Genomic DNA, 14,204 nt, shown 5'->3' with positions numbered 1-14,204 from the left:
AGGAAAAATATTAAAACAGGGCTGTACCTACTTTCTTTTGAGTCTTCTAAGTCTCAGCTACCACCTAAACATTTATCACAAAATGTTAACTATAGTCTTGGCAGCAGACCCCCAACCCCACCCCAAACACATTGGTGGAACTCCCACTGGTCATATCCTCCTTCTCCAGGGGACCCAAAGTTATTCAAAATAAGTTTCAGACTCTCCCAAGTTCTGCCTCTTAGTCCTGAATTCCTTGCTGTTTCCAGTAGCATAAAGGCAACAAAGGAAATAGGATGATGGGTTCAAAAGCCAGAAGCCCATTTTCCCAGTACTGAAAACTCCATGGATCCCGCAATCCCCAAAATATTAACCCACATCTTACGATTCCTTCAAATGGCTCCCATCTTGGAATAAGGCCTGGGTGAGGATGAAAGAGAAGAATTTAGCAAGGGTGAGTTCTGTAAGATCATCAGACACTTCACTGGTGGCACCAATCACTAACACTCTATCCCATAGCTGGTATTTAATTTAATACACATCTCACCGATAGACTAAAAAATTGAATAACTGAAAGCACAATTACAATGCATCAAGTAAAATTGGTACCTGGGACAAGGAATATGTCATCTTGGAGATTTATTTCTTCTGGACAGACTCACATAAGATACTGGTGTTGTTCAGCTATCTCAGCTTTTAGCTTATCCACCTTTGGCCATCATCTCCTAGCTGGCAAAATTTCAAACAGGACTTTGTTAGGTTTTTTTCCCCTTCTTCTGACTTTAAATTTTTCTCATTATTAAGCAGCTTATTACATTTTCTGATAAAAATTCCCCCTTTGAATTATGATAGAGAAAATTGAAGTACAATAAAAGTCACTTGTGAGACCCCACAGTGACTCAGCTGCTAACAAGAATTCAAATTTAGCTTTCAATATTCCAACATATAGCCCCAAATAGTATCATAATTATTATTTGACCACCACCAAGAGGCCTTCCAAATGACCCTGTCCAAAATAGAATCTTAGTCATTTTTCAACCAGACAATACACAAACAAGTCTATGTACTTTCTGATATTGGCAATAGTACACTAGCTAGAAATAAGGGAAATAGTGCTTTTGTTCAAAGCAATGAAAAACTGACTCATTTTTGTGTGGATTTGTATTGCAGAGGTCGTTTTGTTTGTTTATTTGTTTGTTTGGGGTTTTTTTTTTGTTTTTGTTTACTAAATCTACAGTTTATTTGAGATTTAGTGTGGATCTTTTCAAATCAAAGACATGAAAGTGTAGGAAAGCTTTGCTCAATACCACACAAAATAAAATATTTTCTCAACATAAAACTTGCCACCCATGGATTTTTTTTCTCATTAGCTACACAAACCAGATTGTAGTGGATTTTAATTAAAATAAATTATATTGAGAATTAATTGAAGTCTCCAAATTGCAAGTCGGAAAATGTTTGCTAAATATCCCATTCTAATGTTCCAGAAAAAAAATTCTTATTCGTTACTTAACCAGGGTTATGAAGAAACATATGACATTAAGTCCCAGTGCCAAATAATTTTTAAAAAGAGGAAACACATTTGTTGAGTATGTTTGTTTCATTTGACCCTCAATATTTAATACACTTAAATCGCATATTCTTATTATGCCTTTTAATACTATTAAATAAACTTAGCTAGAAGATAAACACAAATTACTAAGTAAGTACTATACCACTCTGGATATAAAACTATTTCTACTCTAATGTTCATCTATTTTGTGTTTGATCCACAATCCTGACATTTGTAAAAAGTATGCACAATAATTAACTGTTAAGTACTTAAGTGTGACCCAAGAAATATCAGTCTGAGTACTATTCTCAAAGTACACAGAAGCTACACATAATAGTGATTTTCAAACAGTTTAAGGCAGATACTAATCTGAATGGTACAACCTAGAAATATAGAAAAGGAAGAGATCTCATTGGCTAGAAAATAGTAAAGCCCAAAAGAGGAGTGACAGTTGCACTTACTTGCTGAAGTAAGGGCTTCTAGGTGTTTGGAAAGATGGAGGTGGCATACAAGTTAAGAAGTCAGAACATAAAGGTAGACCTGATATTTTTCATCATCAAGGTGATGGTATAAAGTCTCAGCAGAATGACTCTGTGGAGAAATTAGTGTAGAAAAGAGAAGAGAAAGCAAAAGACTAATTCTTGAGAAGCTCCCATGACAGGGATAGGGAGGGAAAAGAAGAAAAAAGTGAGGATGTTGTGGTGCCACAGAAAAGATAGGTAAGACATTTTCAAGGAAGGGTTTCCAGATAGAATCACATGCAGCTGAATAGCCCAAGAGAGTGAGTGTATTTAAAAGGTTATTGATTTTCACTGGGAAGAGGTCACTAATGGTGACCCACTAATGTGGGTCACTTCCCACAAGCAGATTCAGGAGGCTAAAATTCCCTTCAAAAGTTTACAAACAGGGGCGCCTGGGTGGCTCAGTGGGTTAAAGCCTCTGCCTTCGGCTCAGGTCATGATCTCAGGGTTCTGGGTTCGAGAGAGCCCACATCGGGCTCTCTGCTCAGCAGGGAGCCTGCTTCCTCCTCTCTCTCTGCCTGCCTCTCTGCCTACTTGTGATCTCTGTCTGTCAAATAAATAAATAAACTCTTTAAAAAAAAGTTTACAAACAAAACAGATAATGGAAAAATGAGAGTGAGTGTAGACAATTTATTGAGGAGCTGGTCATGAAAAGGAAGAAAATAAATTCAATGTTTATTAAAGGTATCAGGAGCCAAAGAAAAAAAAGTTGAGTTGTTTAAAGTAGTTGACCTCTAGGCATAACTAAGGTCAAGAAAAAATTCTTCAAAAGAAGGAAGAGAGGGAGGAAGGAATTGGGGAGGGAGGGAAGAGAAAGGAAGATAGAAGGAAGAAAGAGAAAGAGAAAGAGGGAGGGAGGGAGGAGGGAAGGAAAAAGGAAGGAAAGAAGGGGAAGGTTGGTTGAGAACCCTAAGGAGGGTGGGATGTGCTGAGGTGTGGGAGCAATGCCTGAAAAGCCTCAGTCAGGGATGGGTCTCAAAGCAGAGAAGAAAAGTTAACTAGAATAGAAATAACAGTGGTTAACATTTATTGAGCACTGTTATGGGCAAACAACAGTTCTAAATGCTTAATGTACATTATCTTTTTAACTACTTAAAAAATCTTGGGGCGCCCGGGCGGCTCAGTCAGTTAAGTCTCTCTGCCTTTGGTTCAGGTCATGATCCCAGGGTCCTGGAATTGAGTCGGGCATCAGGCTCCTTGCTCAGCAGGCGAGCCTTCTTATCCCTCTGCTTGCGGCTCCCCCCACTTGTTCTCTCTCTCTCTCTGACAAGTAAATAAATAAAATCTTAAAAAAAAAAAAATCTGACAAAGTATCAGCATCCAAATACACACTTATTTGACTTAAGCTCAACCGTTAAAAGCTTTTATTTCTGATTCATTACAGAGTGTCCCAAGATATAAAAGTACAGTCTCACTCAACGTGATTGGTTGAAGTTATATTCCTTTTTTTAGAAGTTATATTCTTAAAACTAATTTACACATTCACAAAATATGGACACCCACAACTTCTGATAATCAAAATAGTTTCTTCATACAGTGTTTGCTACATAGATTATCCTTGGAGAGGCTCTGATGGTAGAAAAGGATAAACACTTATTCCTGCAACAGCATCCTTCCAAGGAGAAATCCCTTGATGTCCATATGTAGGGTGCACAAATAGAGTATATAAGTTTGATTTCAGTAATTTTATTTCAATGAGCCAAAAAACATCCTTTTCTACCATGCTACCTCTTTGTGGATATTGCACTGGTATGCAAACTCCAAGCTAATACCTCTCTCCCTAGCCACTTCAAACCGCACTAAACCCTATCCCAGTGAAAAGATTGAGGAACATAAGTTTTCATTAAAGTGAACAGAAACATTATTTCAATCATCCCTCTGCTGCTAAACTGAAATGATGCTTTTTAATCTTTTCTCACTTCTCCGTAGAATTTGAAGGTATTCCCCAAATACCCCTTTTGGAGTTCTTATCTCCTTTTATTTTATTGACTAAAGTTAGCCCTGGATTACTTTCAACCTACCTGGGTTTTCTGGCATTTTATTTTTCACAGGCTCCTCTTCTTCTACCCATCCTTTAAATGTTGGGGCTTCTTCTATTATATGTCTTCTTTTTTCTCTTTCTTCGTACTATTCCTTTAAAAAAAAAGCTCATCCTCTGCAATGACTTGAATTACCACATTCTATGGCTGGTAAGTTCCAAAGCATATGTTCAGCTTGGGCTTCTCTGCATAGCTCCAGATCCGTTCGGACAACTCTAAGCTTCCCCAACTAGGTGTCCTGTAGGGATGCCCCAACATTTTCCCAATAATCTGTTCTTATGTAGCCACCCCTCTGATGAAACAGTAAGTCAAGACAGAAAACTAGCAATCATCTTTGCAGTTTTTTTCTTTATTCATTGCCCCTTCATATTCCATCCAGTCACCAAATTAGGTAAACTCAATTCCCAAATATCCCTCAACTCTCTTCTTTCTCCTCTGTATTATCACTTTCATACAAAGGGACTCATCTTTTCTTGCATAAGTTACTTCTTAACAAAATCTGCTTTCCCTGCCTCCAATCCTGGTCACTTCAAACCTAATCTCCACACAATCTCCAAAGTGCTATTTTTAAAATTCAAATCTGATCATGTTACTCTTATTCATGAAATCCTCAAAGTCTTCCTATTGATATATGGATAAATTCAAATTAAGGGTGTTATACAACGGTCTTATACAAGATCCCTACCCACCTCTCCACTCCCATCCACGGCCACTCCTCAATTTCTGCTCTGGGTCTCAGCTTCACAAAAGCAGTACGGCATTTTCAGTATGTTCACATACCCTTCCCAATGCCTGAAATGTGGTCTTCTTCCATCATAGTTGACTGACTCTTACTCATCTAGCATGATCACCTTCTCCAGTACGCCATGTATCAGCCCACCCGTCAAGTTTAAGTACCTACCATCATGTTGTTTTAATGTCTACAGTTTCCTCCACAATAACTGGCTTGAATAATTATGCAGTATACTGGTCTACCAGTATAACAAGAATCTTAGTATCTGGGATTAACTAACTAAAAAAAAAAAAAAAAAAAAAAAGTACCTGGCAGCAGTAGCCTATAATTGTGTGTATGGGGTGTGTGTGTGTGTGTGTGTGTGTGTGTGTAAGTGACAGACAGCTTCACCTATTTAAATTCTGTATCTACGTAATATATTCAGTAATATTTTCTTCTTAGGATTTTTTTAGGATTAAAATGAAATAGTTCACTTTCAGACTTTGACATAGTACTAGAAATATAACAAAATGGCATAGTTTTACCAATTTTATCAAACTGAGGTAACTGATACGTAGCAGATACTTAAAGGGTATAGACATTTGTTACTAGTGCCGCCTTGTTGATAGCAGTGCTTAATGAAGTCTTGAAGCAACAGTGAGCAGATGGAGAACCAGTGGAGCCATTGGAATCTTAATACATTTTATTGATCTAGAATAACTGAACAACTGCAAACATTCCTTATTGGCTATGCAAAATCTCAAGCTTAGATTTAAGGAATACACTTTCATGAAGTTTTGTGCTTTAATACCATAATAGTTTCCTCCTAGCACAGTCAGTCTATCTCTAATCACCATTAAAAATCTATATTCCATTGTAGGCAACATGCTGTTTGTCAGAGACAAAAAAAATTCCTCAAAGGCAAGCTTTACTACCAATTCGGAGATATTATTTTGGAGTTCTGAACCAGAGACATCAATCTTCTTTTACGTTCTTCCCCACACTCATCATATACCCTTGGAAAAGGTCTAAAAGCAGAGAAGAAAAGTTAACTAGAATGGAAATAACAGTGGTTAACATTTATTGAGCACTATAATGTGCAAACGACAGTTCTAAATGCTTAATGTACATTACCTTTTTAACTACTTAAAAAATCTTGGGGTTCCAAAATAGCTCTATACCCTCACTGACATCTGGTACAGGGGTAACAAAAAAGATGAAGATACCTGCTCTAAATAACCGAACAAGCATTACAAAAGGAAATGTAGGTCGACTTCAGATCTCCTTATGCATAGAAAAGGAAAAACAAGATTCTAGAGAGAGATGAAGAATAGAAAGGAAAAGATGGAAGGAAGGAAAGAAGGAAGGGAGGGAGGGAGGGAGGGAGGGAGGAAGGGAGGAAAGAAGGAAGGAAAGAGGGAATGAGGGAAAGGAGAAAGAAAACAAAAAGAAAAGAAGAGAGAAAGAAAGAAAGAAAGAAAGATAGATAGATGATTCTTCTGATTTCAGATCTTTACCCTTGAAGTTCATCTCAATCCTTGTTTGAATGAACCCCTCTGAAGGTCAATAAAAAGTTTATGAAATAAATAAATACATTTGCAACATTCTGTCTATGCCTTAGCAAAAAAAAGATAATCTATAAACACTTGTTCATACAGCTATAGTGATAAAAATTTTTCATAAGGAATGAGATTTAAAGTCTAAGCCAATTGATTTCATAGCTGTACAACTAAATTTTAAAGTGTGACCAGAGGCGATCTCTTTGGTCGCCCATAAACAGTAGGAGCTCAGATTAATCCTTTCTGAAGGAGAAAGTAGAAATGCAACGGAATCACTTCTAAAAGTCTCTGGATTGCAAATGGATAATATTTGCTTTTGCATTTATGCTGATTGTCTTAAGATAAAACCCATTTAATAACATGCATTTCATATTTCATTGAAGCAACATCTTCTGCTTGGTTTTTCACAATCTAATTGGTCAACATGAAATAAATTTCCATTCTGAAAGCCAAATTTCATAAGAGAAAGAAAGAATAGCTGCTCTTCATTTTTGTCTTTATAGTTTACAAAGGAAAACAAAAGAAAAGAACTCACATACATCATCCCATTTAATTCTTGTCTTGGTCAGAGATTGATTGGTGGTAAGGAAAACTTTTCCTTAATAAGGGCAAATAAGAGTTTTATTAGAAAGCTACAAGAAGGAAAATTTCATGGATATTCATAGGTGAGAAATAAAGTATAGCAGGGCCTCTTAGGGAAAGACTAGAAACTGGAGATTCAAAAATTGTGGTCATCTCTCTTGGTCAACATGCTTTCTGGTCTCCTTTCTAACAGAATATCTCCTGATCCTTGGTCTAATCCATTGTGTCCACTGTTTCCACTCAGCATGAGTAATTGCCAAGAGTCACATCAAAGTTTGAAGGAAGATACTGCTTCAAGCCATTTTCTCTCAAAGAGAGTTATAATTACAGTAGATTCTTGGATTTCCATGAGCTCCTCTATTCTTTTTACTACATGAGGCCTCATTATCCTTGATCAAATAGAAGATTCCTTCTAACTGGTCCACAGCTTCCAGATGGAAGACGGATGCAGACACAGTCATGGAGAAAGGAGAATCAATGTTCTAGCTCAGCAAAGTCAATCAAGTTGACCTCTTTTCAATGGGCTCATGAGAAATGAAATGTTTTCTGGGACACAAAGCGGAGATAAGGCAATATCTCTTTATGAGAAACTGATACAAAAGAAAATGCTGTTTTGTAGTCAAAAATAGCCAAGTATTGGGGCGCCTGGGTGGCTCAGTGGGTTAAGCCGCTGCATTCGCCTCAGGTCATGATCTCGGGGTCCTGGGATCGAGTCCCACATCGGGCTCTCTGCTCAGCGGGGAGCCTCCTTCCTCCTCTCTCTCTGCCTGCCTCTCTGCCTACTTGTGATCTCTCTCTATCAAATAAATAAATAAAATCTTAAAAAAAATGGCCAAGTATCAGCAATTTCATGTAGTACAAGTTAATAAAAAGGGTATAACCAGACAAGTCATCTTAATTATTAATAATACAGATGGTAGGGGTACCTGGGTGGCTCAGTTGTTAAGCATCTGCCTTTGGCTCAGGTCATGATCCCAGGGTCCTGGGATTGAGACCCACATCAGGCTCCCTGCTCAGTGGGGAGCCTCCTTCTCCCTCTCCCTCTCCTACTCCCCCTGCTTGTGTTCCCTCTCTGGCTGTCTCTGCCAAATAAATAAAATCTTTTTTTTTTTAAAAGTACAGATGGTAAAATTTTACTGATATATATTATTCATATACTTGAATTAAATCATCCTGATTTTTATCTCAATATATTTGTTTCTTTTTTACTATATCTGGAAGAATCTTTTTATTGGTTAATGAAGATTTTTCTCAATTGTCTGGGTCTATATTTTTCTTCCACTTGATCAAAATGTCTAGAGATCCTGGCTTAAGGGCCATCTGAGGTTATTTTTTCTTAATCACCTTTCATCCAAAACTAGTCAACTTATTCTTCTAGAACAAAAATGCATGTTTAGAAATAATACAATCACTAAGAGTCCAGATGTCCAGTATAATCCAGCAACAAAAAAGGGTGGAGATGAACATAGTCACATGATTCCTGTTATTCCCCCATATTAAGAAACAAGGAGATCCAAATTATTGTACAGAAGAGTAAAAACATCATAACCTGGTTTTATTTCCAACTTCTTCCACATTATCAGGTTTGCAATCTAAGGCATGTTGATGAACCAACTAAACCTCTCTGTCTGTACATGTAAATTGAGGAATGAAAGTACCACGAAGACAGAGCTGAAGTGAGCACTAACTGAAACCATGCATTTATTTATCAGGCTTCTGTTATGTGCCAGCACTTTGCTAAGGCAAAGATACAACAGGAGGAAAAGAAAGACACAGTCCCTTTGAAACTTCTTAATGCTTATAATCTAGGGATGGTGGGGGTGAGGGGAACAAAGACAATAACCAAAGGATCATAGAAATAAATCTCAGTAACTGTAAATTTTCTGAGTAATTTTCTGAGAATGTGGTAGGAGGGCGCAGGCAGAGGGAACAGATCAGATCGTATGGCCTGAAGGCATGTGATTAGAACAAGGAGATGACAGAACATCTAAGTGGCTAAATGAAGGGAAGGCTGATATGAAATAGGGCTAGAGAGGTAGTAGGGTCCAGAGATTTTAACTTTATCCAATGAACATGAGAAACCATCAAATATTTTTAGAAGAGAAAGGATATGATGAAATTTAATATTCAAAAATACCAGCCTGGCTACAGTGTGAACAAGAAATTAGAAGGGGTCAAAAAGGATGCAGTGATATAATGCAGTGATCCAGGTAAGAAATGATGGCAGTCTTGGATTAAATGAAGCAGAACTGGTAAGTCTTGATGTCAGATTAAATATGGAGAATAAAGGAGAGGGATGGGGACAATTCATAAGTTTCTGGCTTTGTAAGATACCAGTTGGGAACACTAAAAATAGGAACTAAGGATACGTGATGAGGAGCAGGTGAGTACATTTTAGAACTTGTTGAATATAAGATGTCTCTGAGACATAGAGTAGAGATAACCAAGTAGGTATTTGAGTATTCAGATCAGAAGCTCAGTGGAAAAGTCTGGGTTATAGATGCAAACTTGTGAGTCATGTGCAGTATCTGTTGTAACTAAGGTCTTACATGAGTGTGCATCAGATGTTCTAGGGGGAAGCATAGAATAAAAAGGAGAGAGAAGGACTGAGCTTGTCCTGAAGAGGACTAACTGTGCAAAGGAGTCAAAGGTGAAACACCCAGGGAGGTGGGAGAAAACCAGGAGACAATCATGCTAAAAATACAATGTTCTGAAGAAAGGGCTATGGTCAGCACAACTGAGTGCTGCTGAGAACAGGTACAATGAGGACCAAAACGCACCTTGTTAAGTGTATGCCACTCATTCACTGAATGAAATATACTAATTTGACCCTGCAGCTGATTTCCCTGTGGTAAAACAGTAAAGGAAGACCAAAGAAGAGGGTTTGATGTCCCCCTCATTGGATGTTGATTCCTTTTCAGCCCTTCTGGATCTGCCCAGCCCCTCATAATTCTGCTCAAGCATGACCTTCTGTAACTGATATTTGTTGAGATTCCCTATCCTGGGTACTATTTTAATGCTTAAATATATAAATTCATTTAACCCTCACAATGATCTCATGCACAGGGCTTAATAACGACCCTCACTTTATAGATGAAGAAAACAAAGGACAAAGAGGGTAAATATCTTGCACTGGGCCACCCATCTAGTGGGTTGACAGAGCAGAGATTCAAACCCAGGCATCCGGGCTCCAGAATTAGTGCTTTAATGATCTCACCACCTCTGCCAAACCCTCCTTAACAGCCCCAAGTGGATGTCAATGTATTTCTTCCATGGTCCCATGGCACCCTGTGCATTTGTCCCTTCATGAAACTTGCTATCTATTTTCAAAAATGTCTCAAGCTATACTGCCCAACAGAAATAAATATTGGTGACAAATGTAAGCCACATACACAATTTAAAATTTTCTAGTAGTCACATTTTAAAAAGTTAAAAGAAACAGGTGAAATGATTTTAATAGTATATTTTATTGAGCCCAAGTGTGATGGTTAATTTTATGAGTCATTGTGGCTAGGCTATGATACCTAATTGTCTGGCCATGCACCAGCCCAGATGTTGCTATGAAAAAAATTTTTTAGACATGATTCACACTTAAATCAGTAGATTTAAGAGGTGACTGGGTGGCTTAGTTGGCTAAGCACCTACTTTTGATTTAGGCTCAGGTCATGATCTTGGTGCCCTGGGATCAAGCCCTGTGTCCAGCTCTAGGCTCAGAATGAATCCTCAGTCCTGCTTAAGGATTCTCTCTCTCTCTCCTTCTCCCTCAACTCTCCTCCCACTCATGCACATGCTCTCCCTCTTTCTCTCTCAAATAAATAAATAAATCTTTGGAACAAATCAGATTTAAGTAAGCAGATTACCGGCCATTCTGTCGGTGGGCCTTATCCAGTCTGCTTAAGGCCTTGAGAAAAAAGACTGAGGTTTCCCAGAGAAGGAACTTGACCTCAAGACGGCAACATAGAAATCCTGCTTGTTTAGTTTCCTAGAGCTGTCATAATAAAATAATAAAATATCAGAGACTGGGTGGCTTAAACAATAGAAATTTATTTCTCACAGTTCTGGAGGCTGGAAATCCAAGATTTTTAAGTTTTGGCAGTTTGGTTTCTCCTGGGGTCTCCTTGGCCACCTTCCTGCTGTGACTTTCATGGCTGTTTCTCTGTGCTCATGCATCACTGATATCTCTTACTTTTCTCATAAGAACACCAGTCAGATAAGGGGTCCACCCTTATGACTCCATTTGACTTTAGTTACTTTATAGGCCATATCATCAAATAGAGGGGTAAGGGTGTGGGTGGGGCAATAATTCAATCCCTTAGATTGCCCAGGTTTCCTGCCTGCCTGGTCTACCCTCCTGATTTCAGACTCAAGAATACAGTATTAACTCTTACCTGAATTTCAGCCTACCAACCTGCTCTGCAGATTTCAGACCTTCCAGCCCTTACATGTGTATAAAACAGTTGTTTAAATATCCCCCTCACCCTCTCCTGTCATTCTGTTGATAGATAGGCAGAGAAAACTACAGGTTCTGTTCCTCTGGAAAATTAATAATACATCATTATACCCAAAATATTATCATGTCTACATTTCTACATGTAATCAATACAAAAACTATTAAGGAGATATTTTACATGTTCATGCTAAGTCTTTGAAATTTGGCTTGTATTTTATACCTAAAGCTCTTTTCAGTGTGGGTTAGCCATATTTCAAGTGTTCAATAGCCACATGAAGCTGGTGGCTATCATTACACGCAGGGTGGATCTAGAACAAGGCAACAAAATGGAGGAAAAAGAGATAGGTTTGAACTCTACTGTGTCACTGAGGCTCAGTGAGGCAAGCTATAATTTCTCTTAACAGGAGGACCTTTCTGAGCCTAGGTGTTCTCATACCCAAATGAGGGGTAATAGTACCTACCTCAGAGAGCTGTTGTGAAGATCCACTGCAAAGCCTCTCATGGACTACCTGCCTGATAAAGTACAGATGCTCAATAAACATCTGGTACTTCCTTTCCCTCTTAGTCTGTATATGTGTTTTCTTATCTTCCCTCTTTAAGGAAAGGGTCTGTGTTTATTCCATCTTTCTTTCGTACATTGGTAGGTGCTTAAAATATGCCTGAGGAATTAATGAATGGTCTTATGCTGCTGTGGTGGAGTATATCTACTTGTTGATGTATATTTTCCTTTGATAAATCATTCTTTAAAACACTTTGGAAGGACTTGCAAGTTGTGGAGCTGTTGACATTGTAGTGGGTGGTTCAAGGGAGAAATGAGTCAGATTTGAGTTTGGGGATTTGAGGGAAGAGCCTGTTAAGCTAAAAGAAATAGGGCAGCATCACAAATAAAACCAACCAGGAAAGATATACCACAGACATCTCTGACATAACAGTGCACAAAATTTTAAGTTCTTTACTGCATATAATTTTCCGTTACTGAGGATAAATTTGACAAGTGGTAATGAAATTAATGGATGTATCCTCATTAAAGGAAAAAAAAATAGGAAACACATTCACACCAAGTCACAGAAAATCTAGTTTAGATGAAATACTTTTTCCCTGCCAGTAAATATATTTAAAAATCCTAATTCATAGGCAAAAATAAAATTTTCTGGTAATATGCCATTTGATAAAGGCACTCAATTATTTAGTCAGGGTTCTTCAAAGAAATAGAGCCAATCAGATGTATATAGACAGAGAAAGAGATTTAGTACAAGAAAATGGCTCACATGATTATGAAGGTTGACAAGTTCCAAGATCTTCAGTCACATGCTGGAGATCACCGGAGAACTGATGGTGAATGTAGTCCCAGTCTGAATACTGGCAGGCCCAAGACCCAGGAAGAGCTGATGTTTCAGTTAGAGTCTGAAAGCAAGAAAAAAAAAAGCTGTTGCCTCAGCTCAAAGGCTGTCAGGCATAAGGAGTTCTTTTTGTGCAGGAGGGCCAAATTTTTATTCTACCAAGGCCTTTGAATGATTGGATGAGGCCCACCCACACTGGGGAGAGCAATCTGGTTCAGTCTACCAACTCACATGTTAATCACATCCAGAAACTCCCACAGATACACCCAAAATAACATTTGGTCAAATGTCTGGGCACCCTGTGGTCCAGTTAGGTTGTCACATACAGTTAACCGTAACATCTGACAAGCACAATATGCTGTCATGGAAGAGATTTCTATCAGAGCTTAATATGTCAATAAAGCATTCCCTTCGCAGATTGCTCTCTTTTTCCCCCTGCTCTGCTTCTTCTTTGTATAAGCTGTTAGAGAAAACACTCAGGGATGGAAACTAACGTTTTGGGGACACCACTCTGGGCCACACATCTTACGAGATACTCTTGCACACTGTCCCCACAAGTCATGAGGCCAGGAGGACTCCCCCAAGTGGCAGCAGCCTTGGGAAGGCCACCACAGCCCAAACTCCACTGCTCAGTCTTGTGTCTTTGAAAACTCAATCTTTTCAGTGTCCCAGACTTAGTCAAACTTCGGAATTGTAACATGCCAGCTAGATTCTATATATGCCAGGGGGAAAAAACATTAATTATGATGAAAGATACAATTGCTAAGGGGTCCTCTAGCCAAAGCATTCCTTCCTTGTAAACCTATATCAGAAGTCAAAATATAATCAAAATATTGCTTAGTGAAAATGAATACAGAGGAAGTGGGGGTTGATTTAAACAAGATGTCAATGGCATCAAGCAAAGAATAATGCTATACTTTCAACAATTAGTATCAGACAGGACAAAACTTTGGGACAAATTTCTTTAGAATTCTCTGCCAAAGTGTACTTCATGAATTCTTCATTTTATTCTTTCATATGCCAGGCTGACCAACTGCCTTTCTGTTTAACACACTATTTCTTTTAAAAACATTTAACATGTTACAAGTCAAATCTTATTGATTCATAAACTATTTTGTCTCAGTAAGATGACTTCCATATTTCTCCTTTTAATGTCCTTAATTTTAAAAGAGAATCTCACCACTTGACTTTGTCTTCATTAATATTCATTTAATCTCTAGCAATTCTGTTCCAGCAGTCTATTGCTGATTAACTATCACAAAACATAACGGCTTAAAACAAGAACCATTTTATTAGTATCACCGCTCTTCTCCACACATTCTGTTTTTATCTCAGGTTCTTGGTATAACTGACACTAGGATGTTCTAATATTTTTAAATAGTGTTCTAGGGCTCTCCAATTTTTGGAAGGAGTAACTTTTATATTTCTTACTGAATGGTCTTCATAAATGTGCTGCTCTCTAGGCTTATT

Source organism: Neovison vison, chromosome 6 (assembly GCF_020171115.1).
Source record: "Neovison vison isolate M4711 chromosome 6, ASM_NN_V1, whole genome shotgun sequence".
Taxonomy (NCBI): Eukaryota; Metazoa; Chordata; class Mammalia; order Carnivora; family Mustelidae; genus Neogale; species Neogale vison.
Note: the sequence above shows the minus strand (reverse complement) of the source record.